The sequence below is a fragment of the Narcine bancroftii genome, chromosome 6, assembly GCF_036971445.1.
Source record: "Narcine bancroftii isolate sNarBan1 chromosome 6, sNarBan1.hap1, whole genome shotgun sequence".
Classification (NCBI taxonomy): Eukaryota; Metazoa; Chordata; class Chondrichthyes; order Torpediniformes; family Narcinidae; genus Narcine; species Narcine bancroftii.
Genome location: NC_091474.1, coordinates 217,213,148 through 217,231,982, shown reverse-complemented (window position 1 = coordinate 217,231,982; position 18,835 = coordinate 217,213,148). Strand labels below are relative to the sequence as shown.

General features: G+C 44.4%; 1 long non-coding RNA gene across 3 annotated transcripts in view; it reads right to left on the bottom strand.

The window, feature by feature from the left end:
- Positions 1 to 1,416: 1,416 nt before the first annotated feature.
- LOC138737039 (uncharacterized) overlaps positions 1,417 to 18,835 on the bottom strand; it is a 72,610-nt gene continuing 55,191 nt past the window's right edge. For 2 of the 3 annotated variants that reach the window (XR_011340724.1, XR_011340722.1), the window contains exon 3: positions 2,475 to 2,602. This is a non-coding gene — a long non-coding RNA (uncharacterized lncRNA). Of the gene's footprint in view, positions 2,229 to 2,474; positions 2,603 to 18,835 lie in introns of those variants that run through there. The other variant, XR_011340723.1, reaches the window with a different exon arrangement.

Sequence of the window (18,835 nt, the reverse complement as noted above, 5' to 3'; positions counted from 1 at the left end):
GAATCCTAAAGGTTTTTATAGATACGTGAATAGTAAAGTGAGGGTTAAGGATAGAATAGGTCCACTGGAAAATGGGAACGGTGGACTATGTGAGGAACAGTATGAGATGGGAGAGATATTGAATGATCTTTTCTCGTCTGTATTCACAAGGGAAAGGGACATTGGACTATGTGAGATAAGTGAGGCAAATGGCTTAGTTTTGGAAAGGATAGGGATTAGTAAAGAGAGGGTTTTGGAGTTCTAGGGTCAATAAACGTGGATAAATCTTCTGCTCCTCATGGAATTTTTCCCAGGATATTAAGAGAGGTCAGGGAGCAAATAGCGGGAGCCCTGACAGTGATTTTTCAACAATCAGTGGAGGAGGGTGTGATGCTGCAGGAATGGAGACCTCCATTCATTTTCCTCGCTACGACCATCCCGAGTCCAGCCGCGGCAACCAATGGCCCTTCTGGAGACTGTGGCACCAGAAAGTGACTGCACTGGCTGTTTCATTTATCCTCACCACCCCCTTGGATCTTTCCACTGCCCCCAGGTGGGGTGGCACCGCCCACTTTGGGAATCACTACTCTATTTCATTACTTGGTCATATTAACTCCATAAAAATTATATTTTACCCAAATTTTTATACTTTTTTTTGCTTTTATTTGTCCATCTAATTTGGGCTACATCCTTTCAACGATCATAATTTCCTTCTGCTAATGGCATGACTTCACTTCTATCCCAATTAATTTTATAACCCGATATTCCTCCGTAATCTTGTAATTTTTTTATATAATGAAACTAAAGAATTCTCCAGATCTGATATATAAATTAATACATCATCTGCACAGGGTGGTTAAGAAGGCATATGGTATGCAGGTCTTCATAAATCATAGTATAGAGTATAATAGAAAGGATATAGATAAGGTTTAGAGGGAGCAGAGAAGAGTTACAAGGATGTTGCTTGGCTTACAGCATCTAAAGTATAGAGAAAGATTAAAGAGACTGGGACTTTATAGATTGGAACATAGACGGTTGAGAGGGGATTTAAAATTATGAAGGGAATAGATATGAGTAGACTCTTTCCCCTGAGGGCAGGGGAGGTTGGAACAAGAGGGCATAAGTTAAAAGTAAGGGGGCAAAACTTAAGGAGAAATGTTAGAGGATGGTTCTTCACTCAGTGAGTGGTGGCAGAATGGAATGATCTTCCAGAGGAGATAGTTGTGGCAGGGTCCTTTCTGTCAATTAAGAGAAGATTGAATGTGTACATGGATATGAGGGTGTTGGAGGGTTACGGGCGGAAAGCGGGAGGGGGAAACTAGTGGAATTGTTCAAGTGAACTGGTGCGGACTCAAAGGGTCGATATGGCCTGTTTCCACATTGCAAATGATTATATGATTATATGGAAGAGGATTACCAGTACAATATAGTGTGCACCCTGAAAAGATGTTTTCAATGGTGCACTGATCAGAGTTGCTAAGGGCTGCGCGTGAGAAGGCATCTTTCCTCAAATTTCTCAAGAAAGCTTATCTGTCTATCTTTTGCTGAGAGCCTTGTCTTTGTGTGATCAGTGTTTTCTTGCTGGTTTCTCCACTTTATTTGCACAGATGGTGGTAAGAATCAACCTTTTTGTTTGGCACATGAGAAGCCAAGGTTAAGGCCATTTGAAAAGCCCTGGCAGATTCAATGCAAGCAACCTGCGATGAGGTGGCGGGCTGAGATGCTGCCCCTTTAAATTAAGTATCCTTGAATTGTGGAGGCACTGATGACTGGCTGGGAAAATTGATTGAATAGCTGTTAGTTTTAATGGTGATTGAATGTTTGCAAAGTAGCTTTTTGTGTTCCCCTGACAACCGTGCTGAGCGAAATAATGCATTCGATAAAGCATTGATTGAGGGTCAGTGGGAGGGGAATCTAAATCAATTTCCAGCCTTTAAAAAAACACGAAGGAAAGGATTACATTCATGTAAATCTATGTAACTTATCTGCATTGGGTTTCTCCACCTATACACTCTTCCATACACCAAAATTCTTCTGCGTATCCACTAGGCATCTGGGGTTGAGGCTAGTGAGAAATTTCTTCATCCATCGCAAAATGCAGAAGGGCTAGAGAAAGTCAACTGGCCATGCAGCATCCATAGGAAGTAATCCATAGGCAGCATCCAGTGTTTTTGGCCAGAGCAATAAATCGATAAGTACTTTGCCCAAGTCTGGGTTGTGTTATGGGTGTGAGAGGAAAGCAAGGCCATCTGCAAAGTTAATGGGATGACAGGGTGTCAAAGTTGGCCACCTAATGCAGAGGATTCCTTTTTTGGACTGCTGCCCCCTTGGCTCCCAGCCCGCATCCCTAGTGCCCCCGCCCCCACACGCGCGCACGCACGCACACACACACACACACACACACACACACACACACAAACGAACAATACCTCTTGGTATTAGATCTACTGCAAATTTAAAACAACAACTAATCTAACACTATAATCAAATAAAACTTATAGTAAACCAATTTATTTAACAATATGAAAGGGTCAATTTACATCTCACTTGTAACATCGTCTTCACAGTTTTCAGACAATGTTGCCTACACATTTGTTTTGCTGTGTTGTGGCCATATTTTATTCTGCAACAAAAAAAATGTTCTTTTTAAAAATCATGTTAATCTCAACAAAATGCTGCAGAAAAAGACATAAGGAAATATAATAGCAATGCAATTATATATAAAATTAAAAAATCAAATACTTAAGCACAATTTAATTTATAAATTATAGTTAGATGTAAATACAGGTATACCTTGTATAACACCATTTTGAACAGTGTGAGTTTTGATATAACAAGGTTAATCCCCATCCCAAGCAGTCAGTCACTGTCCCAGGGGTCCTGTCCTGGGCAGGTACCATCCCAGGCATTCAACATCCCACCAGTCCTATCCCAGGTGGTTGGTCACTGTCCCAGTGGTCCCATCATGAATGATCCTGTCTGAGCCAGTTACAAACCCCGGTTAAAGATAACTTGCAATTCTAACAAATCCAGAGCCATGGGCCTTTCAGACCTGAAAATGTGATGGCCACCAGTTGCCACGGTGTCTGCTGTCTGATCTGGCTGGTGTGTGGCTCATGACCTGTCTAGGCCACATCACCAAGATGCAAACAAATGTTTGGGCTGCCCCCTTTTTCCTCACCAGCCTCCCCCTTGGATCTATCCACCACCCATTTTGGGGATGATTGGTTTAATGCATCTTGGTTTCATTCAAATTAAGTGCCAATGTTGTTACAGAAAATCATGTCTGGATTTTCCTCCTTGGACTTGTTTCTGAAACAAGGGCTCAATTGTTGTGAACAGTGGGCTCCTGGACAGCAATGTCCCATCAGAAGAAAGCCCACCACTTACCATTAAAAAAATCAACCAGTTCTTCATTTGGAAAGTAACTGGAACATCTCAACATCTAACAACTGACATAAAGAGATTGAACTTCCTCTTAAAGACTTTTAGTAGTTAAGCTGAATGGGTCATCCCGGGAGAGATGATTCAGCCACAAGATTATTTCTTTAATGGATATGATTCGTATGTTATCATGTCAGATTTACTTCTATTCACATTGAATCTCAATCAAGGAGGTTTTGAAGTGTCTGCATTCATTTCCCATGTTTGACATTTCTCATCATTAGAGAGTTATTATTAATCAGAACCACACTGACAAGTATTAACAGAACTATTTCATCAATTGTTTGTATGTTTACAACTAAAAAAAAACTTGTCTGGCATCAGGAAAATTTGTGAGCTTCAGAAAATCAAGGGAAATTCATGGTTTAGCATTTAATAGGGAAACTCTGATCAAAGGCTGGATATAAAAATATTCTTTTGTAGCGGCAGCTACAGTGCTTCTGAAAGGACACAAAACCAGACGGGTAGAGCTTAGTGAGCAGAATCTGGTTTACTGCTGGCTGCCGGGCTGGACTTATACTCCCAGCCTGGACCTGGCTGAGAACCGCGCTGGGGGGCGTTGATGTCACTCGGGCATCACATGGTCCCCCAGCGCGGGCTTCTGAGCCCGGTGCTGAGAAGAAGGGGAAAACCCTGATGGTGCCATTTTGGTCAGCTGCCCCGCCGTGTGGATTACAAGCGGAGCTGGTTCGTCTGCCTTGTGGCATGCCGCCACACAGCAGCCCCCCCTCACAAGAACCGGCGCCAATGACCTTTTTAGCCTGGCAGCTTCGCTTCTTGGGCTGGTTCAGTGGGGTCGAGGTGCGCTGGCTTCAGCCTGTCCACAGTAAACAGCTCCTGCCTGCAGTCGATGTCCAGCGTGAACGTAGACCCTGAACACTGGACAACTCTGTGCGGTCCCTCATAATGTCTCTTCAGAGGTGCCATGGGCAGGCCCCGCTGAATAAAAACATACTCTGCAGAGTGCAGCTCGCTGGGGACGTAAAATGGGCATGTGTCGTGTCTGGGCGGCGGTGGGGGTGCAAAGGAGTTCAAGTGGACCCAGAGGTGGGGAAGTAGCTCGTGCGGTGACCGCTGGGGACTCACCGGGCAGAGCCAGCGGTGCGCCATAGACCAGCTTAGCTGATAATGCCTGCAGATCCTCCTTGGGCGTGGAGCAGATGCCCAGGAGCACCCAAGGCAGTTCATCCACCCATTTGGGACCAATGAGTTGGGCTATAAGTGCCGACTTAAGGTGGTGTGCAGACGCTCGGCCAGCCCATTGGCCTGCGAGTGATAGGCTATGGTGTGGTGTAGCTCTATCCCCAACCTGTTGGCAAGCTGTGCGCAGAGAGCAGAGGAGTACTGGGTGCCCTGATCGCTGGTAAGGTGATTCAGAATGCTGAACCGTGTGACTCAACCAAGCAACAGCACTCGGGAGCAGGAATCTGCGGAGGTGTCCGGCATAGGGATCGCCTAGGGCCAATGAGTGGTACGGTCCACAACCGTGAACAGGTAACGGATGTCCCGGGAAACTGGTAAGGGCCCAACTATGTCCACGTGAATGTGGCTGAACTGTTCCTGGACGTGCTCAAATTCTTGCACGGGCACCCTGGTGCCCTTAGACATCTGGTAATGGGTGCATGTTCTGGCCCAGCCCGCGATCTGCTTCTGCAGCCCATGCCAGATGAACCACTCTGCCACCATACAGACTGTGGACATGATGGACAGGTGCGAAAGGTCGTGGATGTGATGGAAGACTTGCTTGCACCACTGCTGGGGAACCACAGGCTGCGGGGTGCACACAGAGACATCACACAAGATGGTGCCTTCGCTGCTAGGAGTTGGGAGGTCTTGGAACTGCAGGCCCATGATGGCAGTCCTGAAGGGTCGCGTTTCCTCATTGGGCTTCTGGTCCTAGGAAATCTGGTTGAAGTCGAAGCCGGCTGTCAGCGCGCAGATGGCCGGTCGTAAGAGTGTATCAGCGACCACGTTGTCCTTCCCTGCCTCATGCCGAATGTCGATGGTAAACTCCGACATGAAGTAGAGGTGATGCTGCTGGCAAGCCGACCAGGGAGGGATCCTTTGCCATCGCGAGTGCCTGAGTGAGGGGTTTATGGTCAGTGAAGATGGTAAAAGTCGTCCCCTCCAAGAGATAGCGGAAATGCCACACCGCCAGGTAAATGCCCAGAAACTCACTGTCAAAGGCGCTATACTTGCACTCTGGTGGGCGGAAAGGCCGGCTGAAGAATGCCAGCGGCTTCCATTGTTCATTCACCTGCTGCTTCAGGATGGCGCTGATGGCTGTGGCAGAGGCATCAATGGAGAGCAGCATATGCAGGTTGGTGTGCAGGTGCGTGAACATGGTATCCTTCGCAAGGGTGTCCTTGGTGGGCTTGAATGCACTGCAGACCTCTGAGGTCCAGGTAAGCATTTTGTGCTTGGCTGTGATGAGGGTGAATAGCGGCTGTTTGATACGCGGTGCTCCTGGGATGAATCGGTTATAGAGGTTGACCATACTTGCGAACTTCTGCAGCCCCTTGAGGTTGTCCGGGCTTGGGAACTCCTTGATAGTGGCGACCTTCGTAGTGGCAGGCATGGCTCCTTCGGCCATGATGTTATGGCCCAGGAACTGCATGGACTCTTTCCCGAACTGGCACTTGGCTAGGTTGATGGTGAGTCCAAAGTCATCCAGCCGGGAGAAGAAGGCACGCAGGTAGGCCTTGTGTTGCACCCGATTCCTGCTGGCAACGAGGAGGTCGTCCAAGTAAATGAAGATGAAATCCAGGTCCCTGCCCATTGAGACCATGGGGCGCTGGAAGGTCTGAGCAGCATTCTTTAGCCCGAACGGCATGCAAAGGAATTCGAACAAGCCAAAGGGGGTGATGATGGCCATCTTGGGTATGTCCTCAGGGTGCACCGGGATTTGGTGATACCCGCACACCAGGTCAACCTTGGAGAAAACCCTCGCACCATGCAGGTTAGCCATAAGGTCCTAGATGTGAGAGATGGGGTAATGGTCAGGAACTGTCGCCTCGTTAAGTCATTGATAGTTTCTGCAGGGGCGTCAGCTGCCAGAGGCTTTTGGGTCCAGGTAGAACAGCATGCCCATGGGCTGTCGGACCACCGAATGATCCCCAGCTCCAGCAAATGCAAAAACTCTTCTTTCGCCACCTGGAGCTTGTCAGGCGGGAGGCGGCATGCCTTGGCATGAACCGGTGGACCCTAGATGGGGATGTGGTGGAACACCCTGTGGCATGGTGAGGCAGTGGAGAACTGTGGTCTGAGGAGGGCCGGGAACTCGTCCAAGATTCGCTGGAACTCATCTCTGAGCATGTAGATCGTGGCCACTGTGGATGCTCTGTGAGGGAGGCATCGAGGTGAATGGCCTGGAAAGTCTGGGCATCTACCAAGTGCCTACCTCGAATGTCCACCAGGAGGCTGTGGGTGAGGAGGAAGTCAGCTCCCAGGAATGCGGTTGGAACAGACAAGACGGTGAGAATTTCTGCCAGCTGATCTGGAAGTGGAATGTCTTGTTCCCATAAGTCCAAATCTCTGTTGTATTGGCCACACAGAGGGGAGGTCCTCGAGATCTGTTCCTGGACTCGATGCCCGTGGCCTGGATGACACTGATCTGGGCCCCAGTGTCGACGAGGAAACGCCGGCCGATGACTGAGTCTCGCAGGTAGAGGAGGCTGTGTCCTTGGCCAGCCACCGCAGCCATTAACAAAGTCCGGCCTCCTTGTTTCCCTGGAACAAACAGGGCTGACGACTCATCCAAGCCTTGGCTCCCCAGCACTGGTGGTAGAAGAAGAGGCCTGGAGCCGATGCTGTGCCCCTGGTTATGCTCTTGGTGGCTCCTGCAGGGGTCAAGTGTTCTACCGCAGCACTAGGGGCAGGCTTGGCGTGGTCATGCCCGTGCCTCTGGGAGTTGCTTGACCACCAAGCCCTCTGGGAGTTGCTTGAGCCATAGCACTTTGGCCTTCTGAGCAACCTTCCTCGGGTTGGTAAAGCTCTCTTGGGCTAGTAGCGGCCTGATGTTGTCGGGCAGATGGTTCAGGAAAATTCACTCAAAGAGTAGGCAGTTGGTGTGGTCATCCATGAGCGCGAGCATCTCGTCCATCAGCTCCACCAGGGACTTGTCCCCCAAGGCTTTGAGATGCAGCATCTGAGTGGCACGCTGATGCCTGGATAGTCCTAGGGATCCAGTGAGCACTTGCTTGAAGTTTCCGTATTTGTCTTCGATGGGCGGGTGCTGAACGAGGTGCAGCACACGTTTGGTGGTGGCCTGATCCAGGGCAGTGATCACAAGTTAGAATTTGGTCGTGTCAGACGAAATCTGGCGGAGGTGAAACTGAGCCTCCACGTGGCCGAACCAGGTCTCCGGCTCCTGAACCCAGAAGTCAGGCAGCTTGACGGCTATAGCACTGATCCCAGGTTCGCTCATGTTGTGTTCAAAGATGTTTGAACCAGTCAGGGTCACCAATTGTAACAGCAATGACACTGCTACTGAAAGAACACACAAATAGATGGGTTGAGCTCAGTGAGCAGAAAACTGGTTTATTGCTGGCTGCCGGGCTGGACTTACACTCCCAGCCCATAGCTGGCTGAGAACTGCCCTGGGGGGCGCCAATGTCATTTGGGCATCACGTTGTCCCCAGCGCGGGCTTCTGAGCCCAGTGCTGAGATGAAGGGGAAACCGCTAATGGCACCATTTTTGCCGGCTGCCCTGCCACATGGAATACAAGCTGGGCCGGTTTGCCTGCCTAGTGGCATGCTGCCACACTTTGCCATTTCCCTCAGATGCTGGAAGGTGGTTAAACTAATGGGCATTTTGAGCATTTTGTGTTTGGATTTCAGTATAACATGAGGATTCAGTGCAAGTAATAATTTGGACCATGAGCAACAGGAATAAAAAAAAGATAAGTTGCAGAAGTCAAGAGCAGGATAAGTAAACACAATTATTAAAATATCAAAGGTTAAGCAGAAGTTTTTACTACCTCTAGAACAGAGTTGTTCTGGCAGGTTGTAATTAGCAGTTGTAATTATAAATTAAATATGCAAATAGCAATTAATGCTGGGTCAAGCATCAATCTGAATCTGAGATAGATAGTGGTTTTTTTTGGAAATGAATTCCCATTCAGCAATACAAACTGCACTGTTCATTAAATATAAACCATTATATTTAGTTTCTTAAATTCAGTTTCATTGAAGTCAGTATCAAAGATTAAAGGTTCCATTGTCACATAATGCTACATTTTAGAATGTAACATACATGAAATTCTTTAACTTTGTCTATTGATGGATACAAGAGGTCATGGGTTGAGAGTTGATGGGTTTAGGCGTAACATGAGGGGGAACTTTACTCAGAGAGTTGTAACTGTGTGGAATGGGCTTCTGGGAAAGGTGGTGGAGGCAAGGTCAATTTTGTCATTTAAGAAATAGTTGGATAAGTATATGGATGGGAGGGGGATGGAGGGATATGGGCAGAGTGCTGGTAAGTAGGATTAAAGGAGGGTACTTGGATCAGTGCGGACTAGAAGGGCCAAATTGACCTGTTTCCGTGCTGTAATTGGTATATGGTTATAAGGAAGACCTCCGTCGCCACTTTGTCCAGCATTCCTCACAGAAATGAGGACCCAGCAAGGATCAAACTCATGACCCCTGGTTTACAATATCATAGCTCTCCTCACAGAGCTCTTTGACATTCTATGCAGTTACAGTTTTGTATGGCCAGTATAACTGATCATTGATGAATTTTGACATAATGAAAGAGTTCTGAAATGATCTTCAATCTACAATGTTTCTTCTCGCTCAACTGTTATTGCTTGCTCTGCTTCCCTTCGTTTTCTGTTTTATTTTATACTTGGGCTACCATATTTGTTCACAGATCAGCTGTGCTAAAGAAGATAAACAAGTACAATTAGTATATTTAACCCTTCAGACTCTGTATCTTTGTTTTCAGGGACTACCAACAAGTGCATATATTCAGTGTCCCTTTTTTTCTCAGGACTGATTTGATACTTGTTCGTACTGGTATTCATACTGTAGTTTACCCATGGACCCATCCTGGAGTATATATTATGACATGTTAAAAATGGTTGGTGTCCAAATAGTTAAATGCACATGACACTCAGCAATGCAAAGGTCTATCAGGCAGAGCATTATCTAAAATACTGAATTGCCTGTATTACTTTCATTCGAACACACAAATATATAGACAGTAGTTGTCCACATCATCCCTCCATTCTTAAAATCAAATAAAATCATGGGGTGGATCTGAATTGGCTCCACATTTCTGCCTGATTCCAATAGCCCTTGACTCCACCAAAGATTATCATAACTTCAACAACTCAGCCTCTATACCTGATTTGGTTTAAAAGTTCCAAAAATTCTCGACAGTCCGAGAGAAGAAATTCTGTTTATAGCGTCAATGATAGCCCTATATACTGAAATTCCAGCTTTTGTTCCAGATTCTGCCATCTTCTCAACTTCTACCGTGTCAAGTAGCCTCAGAATATTTCAACAAAATTATCTTTGCAAACTTCAGGAAGTGTAGATACAACCTGCTGATTCTATCCTTGCTGCCTGATCCTTTCATCTCAGAAATCAATACATTGAAGCTTCTCTGAAGTTCATCCAACACAAGTATATATTTCTTTAAAACAGGCAGACCAAAACTATGCACAGTCCACAATCTTGCTACTATCATATGCTTTAGCAGCATAACCGCATTTGTCCTCTTTGATGAAATAAATTTGTCCTCTTTAAGTTTCTTTCTCAATTATTTGCAACACCTGCTTATTGATTTTGTGTTTTAAGTATTAGCATGACCAGAATCCTTCTATACTCCAGAATTCTGTAATCTTCCTCCATTTCTCTTTGCTGGATTACCCACATAAGCATGACTCTTACTTGTGAAATTATCTTATAATATGATATCTTAATGAACTCTTTATGGAAATCCAAATGTACCAGATTTATTGTTTCCACATCATCCTGTCTGATCTATCCAATTAACTTGTCACACATGATAACGCTTTTGCACAACCATGTTAACTGCTTGATTATAAAGAATGATACCAGGAATGAAAGGGTTACCATATGAGGAACATTTGTCGAGACTTGGATTGTACTCGGAGTACAGAAGAATGAGGGGAGAACCTCATGGAGGAATTTTGAATGCTAAAAGGTCTGGGTAGAGTAGATGTGGCAAGGATGTTTCCAATGAAAGGGGATTGTAGGACAAGAGGGTATAATTTCAGGATAAAAGGGTGTCATTTTAAAACAGTGATGTCAAAAAATATCTTTAAATTTTAAATTTAGACGTACAGCATGGTAACATATTCTTTTGGCCCACGGACCGGTGCCACCCAATTACACCCAACTTTGTCATGTATTAATTCTAAAGAATAGTCTCACACAATACGAAACTGTGATCACTCTTTATTCTATTCAAGATGGTAACTAACTGAAATCACAAGTGTTACATACGCCTGTGTGTTCCCATAACATGTTTTGTATACTGGGAGGAAACCGGAGCACCCAGAGGAAACCCACACAGATATGGGGAAAGCGTACAAACTCCTTACAGACAATGCTGGATTCAAATCCAAGTCCCGTTTGCTGGCGCTGGAACACCATTGTGCTAATCACTAAGCTAGCTGCTACACTAACCATGCTGCCCAGTCAGGCTGGTGAGTCTGTGGAACTCCTTGCCACAGGCAGCTGTGGAAGTGAGGTTCTTGGGTATATTTAAGGCAGAGATTGACAAGTACTTGATAAATCAGTGCGGAGAGTGGGGCTGAGAGGAAGGATAGATCAGCTCATGATTAGAATGGGGAGCAGACTCGATGGACCAATGGGCCTACTTCTGTTCCTACATCATGTGATAATTTAAATTTTACATTTAGACATACACCACTGTAACAGACCCTTTCAGCCTACAAGCCTGTAATGCCCAATTGACCTACAAATCCTGGCAAGTGGGAAGAAACCGGAGCCCCCGGGGAAACCCAGCAGGCATGGGGAGAACGTACAAACTCCTTATAGAAAGCGCCAGATTTGAACCCTGATCTCCCTCACTGGCACTGAAACAGCATTGCGCTAACTGCAATGTTAGCTGTGCAAACAAAATAATTGTTTGGACCAGCTGTTACTTTAACGGACATAACACAGGTTATAGTGGAAGACCTACAACTACAGACTGAAACAGAAAAAATATGACATTGTTGTCAACACTGGATAAACTATTAAATAATTAATTCCTGGCATCAGTGGAATGCTCACTGGCAAAAATAGCATTGCTCTATGGTCATTTTAGTAAATAAATCTTCATGGAAATGTTTACTGATTTTTCATGAAATATTCTTACAAGATGAGTAAAGCAATGAAATCAACAACCTCAGTGAGCTACTTAATTTACCATTGTACTGTCAGCTTGGCCCTCTAGATCTAATTATTCCACTGGCTGAAAATTGAAAACGTATTAAAACACCGCAATGAAATCTCAAGGAAGGAAAACTACGGCCATATGTAGAACTTAAAATGCCAGTTATATGATCTGAAGTAAAGTATTGTGGATTCTGCATTTGGTTTTATAGATGGACCCTACTTACGATGCCCCGATATGCGATATTTCAAAGTTACGATGGTCTGTTCTTCCATTTTTTGGGGTGAAATTGCATATTTATTTGCAAATATCACGATTTTTGGTGAAATACTGCATTTTTTCAGCAAATCTTGAAAGCTTTTGGCAAATCTCGCATTTTTTTACCCGATTTCAAGTTACTATAATTTTGAAATCAAAGTCGGGGTCAACCTATATATATATACTGATGACCATGGCAAAATAAGTAATATACAAACATAGTGGATGAATACTCAACAAACAGGAAGTATCTGTGGAGAAAGCAAAAACTGAAATCCTTCAGCAATCTTTCAACAAAATTCTTAAGACTGACTGCTGTCTGACTGCAGACTATATCCAGCGTTTTCCAATTTTATTTTAGATTTCCAGCATTTGCAATTTTTTTCCTCTTCCAAAATCTTTCATAGAATTAAGATTACTGCTAATAACAAATTAATACTTATCCAAGAGGAAATGAGATACTTCTTCCAACATCATGAACAATATATAAAGATAGAGCAGTACATTCACAGAACCAAAGAACATGATAGCACAGAACAAGGCCTTCGGTCTATCTAGTCCAGTGGTTCTCAACCTTTTTCTTTCCACTCACATACCACTTTAAGTAATCCTTATGCCATAGGTGCTCTGTGATTAGTAAGGGATTGCTTAAGGTGGTATGTGAGTGGAAAGAAAAAGTTTGAAAGCCACTGTTTTAATCATCCCTAATTGACACATTATGTGCACAGTTTCATAATTACAAAGGAAATGGGCCAATGACAATTTTTCTCAAGCAAAATATTTCAGTAACAATTGGGTCTAGAGCAGTGATTCTCAACCTTCCCTTCCTACTCACATACCACCTTAAGCCATCCCTTACTAATCACAGAGCACCAATGGCCTAGGGATTACGTAAAGTGGTACGTGAGTGGAAAGAAAATGGTCGAGAACCATTGATCTAGTCCATGCTGAACTATTTTTCCACTTGTCCCATTGACCTGCTCCAGACCATAGAATCAGAATCAGAATTTATTGTCATTAACATGTCACAAAATTTGTTGTCTTGTGGTTTTGTCCTCCATTCACCTCACATAAATATGCCTATCCAAATTTGTCTTGTATTGAAATCAAATCTGTATCCACCTCTTCTGCTGGCAGCTTGTTCCCCGCATTCATCACACTCTGAACGTCACCTTTCACACCTAACACATCCTCTGGTTCTTGTTTCAATCAAACACAATGGAAAAAGCCTGTTTGTGTTTAATCTGAATACCTCAGATTGAAAATTCTATCAAATCTCCCCTCATTCTTCAAAACACCAGCAAATAAAGTCCTAACCTATTCAATCTTTCTTTCCTCATAGCAGAGTTCCTCAGGTCCCTGCAACATCCTCGTAAATTTTCTCTTCACTCTTTCAATTTGTGGATGATACAAAGGTTGGAGGAGGTGTGGATGGAGTTGAAGGTTGTCAAAGTTTACAAGAGGATATAGACAGGGGTAGAGTTGGATGGAGAAATGAATTTCAATCTGGATAAGTGTGAGGTGATACATTTTGGAAGAACAAACAAAAAGGCTGAAGACATGGTCAATGGTCAGTTACTTGAGTGTGGATGAACAGAGGGAACTTGGGGTCCAAATCCATACATCCCTCCACATCACCACACAGGTTGATAGGATAGTTAAGAAGGCCTATGGAATTCTGGGGTTCCTTAATGAGGGGATTAAATTCAGGAGATGAGAGGTCATGTCACAACTCTACAAATATCTGATAAGCAACAATTCATGTATTGTGTTCAGTTCTGGCCAGTTCATTATAGGAAGAATGTGGAAGCTATGGAGAGGGTGTAGAGAAGATTTACCAGGATCTTACCTAGATTGGAAAATAGGTCTTATGAGGCAAGGTTAGCAGAACTGGGACTTTTCTCTTTGGAGCATAGAAGTATGTGAGGAGACTTAATAGAGTCTACAAGATTATGAGAGGCATAAATAGGGTGGACAGCCAGCACCTGTTTCCCAGGGCAGGAATAGCAAACACCAGAGGATCTGTAAAAAGTGAAGGGAGGGAAGTTTAGGGTAAGGTTTTTTTTATGCAGTGTGTTGTGGGTGCCTGTAATTCCTTGCTAGGGGTGGTGGTGGAGGCTGAAATACTAGGGGCATTTAAAATACTCAGGCACATGAATGGAAGAAAAATAGAGGATAATGGGGTAAGGAGGGTTTATTACTTTTTTTAAGGACTAGACAGGTTGGCACAACTTTGAGGGCTGAGAGACCTGTACAGTGCTGAAGTATTCTATTATTATGAGCTCTTGTTTTAGTAAAATTGGATTATCATTGTCAGGAATAGTATAGAGAGGAGAGACTGAATGGTCACAGTTAACATTTAACATTTCACACAAGCACAACACAAGTCACGGCCCAGAGATAATTCAATACATTGGGAAGGTTTGTCACAATCTGTTCCAGAATTCAATACATTTGCAAAGACATTGTGATTTTGCAAGGGAGAATCATTCTGACGGCTGGAGGGAAAACAACTTTTTCCAAACAGCTCTTGTGGCCAGCTATTCTGTGGAATTCAGAGCAAAGTGTGCTCTGTGAATGACTGGGCCTTTTCAGTGGATTGACCTGTGCCAGGAGGGTCTTTTGGTGAAGCAAAGTGCTTCATTTTGATTGTAACGGACAGTGGAGGTCACTTGGAGAGATGGTTTCATTTTAAGTGTGACTAGCAGTGAAGTTACTTGGAGAGACCGGTCTCTGCCAAGGTCTTGGAAGTTTTGTGGAGTTCAAGTCTTGCCTACAATAAGACCAAGAGTGTTATGACCACAACTCGTGTGGATGGACGTTTCTTCAAAGGCAACACACAAAAAAAGGGAGTCTGTAGCAGCCACAACTCTAGCCTTCCCATCAGTTGAACATTAATTCTGGGCATCAAATTTCAAAGGGCTACACTTCAACACTGAATTTGAAAGACTGAACTTAAAAGTAACTTTCTGGATTTTGGCCTGGACAGTAATAGATCACGCACACACACACACACGCACACACGCACACATGCACACACGCACACACGCACACATGCACACACGCACACAAAGTTAAGACTATAGTTTAAGAGTTAGAAATAAAATTAGTGTTTTAAAATTAAACAGTCTGGTTCATTGTCTATTGATGTTCCTTACACACAATTCGTAACACTATGTTCAATGTCACTGATATTGTATATTTCCTGTAGTTAGGTGACCAAAACTGCATACAATACTCCAAATTTGACCTCACTGATGTCTTATATAACTTCAGTATAACTTCCTCAACCTCTGTACTCAATACTTTGATTTATGAAGGTCGATATGCCAAAAACTCTCTTTACAACCCTATCTATCTGTGATGCCAGTTTCAAGGAATTTTGTTTCTATATTTACAAATCTTTCTGTTCTACTGCACTCTGCCATTGCCTACCATTTACCATGTATGACTGCCCTGATTTGTCCTTCCGACCTGCAACACCTCTTTTTGTGAGACACTGCCTGGCTGGTAGATGATTTACATTCTTCACTGACTAGCGCTTGGTCACATTCATGTTCAATAATGTCAAGAGGGGAAAAATAAAAAATGACAAGATTGCTAGGTGGAGGATCGAGCTCTAAACCTACAATTATGACATTACCTATTGTCCACGAGCTCTTAATGACCCTAAAGATGCCTTATTCAGAGAAAGTTGTGTCTCTGTGCACACCGGCCAACTGCATAACGAGGTCAACAATCCAGGGTTCACCGATATGACTCATTTTGTCAAGGGGTGCAATCTGCCCTACTCCACTGAAGACATCAGGGAAATGATCAGGTTTTGCCAGGTCTGCACAGAGTGCAAGCCGCACTTCTACTGCCCTGCGAAGGTGCACCTGATCAAGTCATTAATCTAGATGCACTTCGAATGACTCAGTGTCAATTTTAAGGGACCTCTCCCCTCCACGAACAGGAACACCATCTTCCTCTTTATCATTGATGAGTACTCCCGCTTCTCATTCGCCATTCCGTGTCCAGACATGTCCACTTTATCAGTCATTAAGGTCCTAGACTCCATTTTCGCCCTGTTCGGGTATCCCAGCTATATTCATAGCGACCAGGGCTAATCCTTTATGAGTGACGAGCTATGTCAGCACCTGCTGGTGAGGGGCATCATATCCAGCAGGACTATGAGCTACAACCCCCAGGGGTAACAGGCAGGATGAACAGGAAAACGCCACGGTCTGGAAGACAAAAGGCCTTCCAGACTCATGCTGGGAGGAAGTTCACCCTTTGGCGCTCCATTCCATCCAGTTTCTACTATGTACCATGACCAACGCTACTCCTCATGAGCTCCTATTCACTTTCAAAAGAAGGTTGGCATCGGAAACTACACTCCCAACCTTGCTCACCACTCCTGGTCCAGTCCTTCTCAGGAAGTATGTGAGGAAAAGCAAGACCAATCCCCTGTTGGAAAGGGTGAAGCTGCTCCACACCAATCCCACATATGCCTATGTGAAGAACCTGGATGGCAGAGAGGACACGGTCTCCCTCAGGAACCTAATACCTGCCAGAAAAGAGGGTCTATTGCCTCAGGTGCTCTGCAAGCCACGGAGCTCATTTCGCTGCCCCCAGTCAGGGCCTCGTGGGATCTGGTTCAAGAGGAAAGTGCATCCCCTCCACCTTTGAGCTGGAGACCCAGCCCGCCTCTCCTGCCTCACAAGGGGACCAGGAGACCCAAAGAGTCCAAGGCCCCCTGGTGCTAAGGTGCTCCTGCAGGATCTCCAGACCCCCAACTGCTTAAATCTGTAAATTTGTAAATAGCTGCATATTTTTTATCCATTTATTTCTGAACCCATGATCTCTGTCTTAATTCACAGACCCTAAATTCTGCAGGAAGGGGTAAATGCAGTGAACTGGGATTCACTGGTAATGTGTTGTGCTCATGGTTGGTCCCGACCCCCGGCTCCGTCACCATCTGCTCACATATAACCCTGTTTTTCCGCCTAAACTCAGAACCTTTCTGAAGACTACTCTGAATCTTTACCCATAGTTATAAGCTAATAAAAGCATTTGTCCTCCCTCCAGTCGTGAGAGCTTTTATTCACGCTGAACCTTCAACCCCGCGTCAGTGGTCCAGACATCTGGCTCCCCCCTCCAACTTGAGAATACTGTGGACTCAATCCAATATTCCTGACCTTGCCACCTGAAAGGCAACATGTCATCCAAGAGTCTTGATTTTGTCCACAGATCATTTATTTTCTCCCCTATTCCTACAACTCACCTGGTTATTCCTCTTCCCTTTTAGCCAAAGGACAAAACTCTGTGCCAGAGACCTGGCTGTCATGGTTTGTCCATGGTAGGCCATTCCCACTCAACTGTATCCAAAGAAGTGTATTTTTTATTGAGAGAAATGGCCACTGATGTACTCTGCATTTTGCCTCTGCTAAATGTCACTCAGCTCCTTTTCTCCTGTCTCCTTCGTGTGGCTGCCTCCTTGTAACTCATGTCCATTACACTCTTAAGCCCCCAAATGATCTGGAGTTCAGATCCATTCTTATTTGGTTGTTTTTTTTTCATGTTTCCTAATCTTGCCTTTCAGGTTACTAGGAAAGTTGATGAGGGTAAGGCAGTGGATGTTGTATCTATGGACTTTAGTAAGGCCTTTGATAAGGTTCCTCAGGGAAAGTTAGTTGGGAAGGTTCAATCATTAGTTATTAACAGTGAAGTAGTAAAATAGATTCAACAATGGTAGAATGGGAGATGCCTGAGAGTAGTGGTAGATAACTGTCTGTCAGATTGGAAGCCAGTGACTCGTGGTGTGCCTCAGGGTTTAGTATTGGACCTATTACTGTTAATCATATACATTAATGATCTGCACGATGGGTATTCAAGTAGATTAGTAAGTATGTGGATGATACTATGGTAGAGCTGTGGATAGTGAAGAAGGATTTCAAAGCTTGCAGAGGGATTTGGGCCAGTTAGAAGCATGGGCTGAAAGATGGCATTTAATGCAGTTGAATGTGAGGTTATAGCTAGCTGATACAAATTATGGCTTTGCGGAATCTATAGCACAGGAAAGGTTATAGATGCGTGCAGGTTAGCTCAGAAAGAACATGCTGTTCCGAGAAAGAACAACATGAACCCCAGTTGAGTGTAGTTAACTCTGAACTTTTTTTGGGCTTACAATCTGCTTTCATTCTCAAACTGAGGGGCGTGGTCAAAGCCCCCTCAGCTCTGATTGGTACATTTGCGATCCGCTTTCCTTGATAGGCCAGTTAGACTCTTTTAGTTGTGGCTAATTGGAGGGCAGCGCTGTGGGCATTGTGCAGCCTGCATTTTGTGAGGCACCCCCGAGGGGTTAGGGTTAGGGTTAGGGGGCTGCGAGGGGCTGCCACAAGGTGTTACATTTTGGTAGGGTTAATCAAAATAGGGCATATTTGGTGAATGGTAGGGCATTGAACAGTCAAGTAGAACAGAGGGATCTAGGAATAATGGTACATAATTCTCTGAAGGTGAAGTCTCATGTGGATAGAGTGGTGAAGAAAGCTTATGTTATTTTGCCCTTTATAAATCAGAGCACTGAGTACAGGAGCTGAGATGTTATTTTAAAATTGTACAAGGCATTGGCGAGGCCAAATTTTGAGTATTGTGTACAGTTTTGGTCACCAATGTATAGGAAAGATATCTACAAATTGGAGAGAGTGCAGAAAATATTTACTAGGATGTTGCTGAGGTTACAGGGTCTTAGTTGTAGGGAAAGGTTAAATAAGTTTGGTCTTTATTCTTTGGAATGTTGAA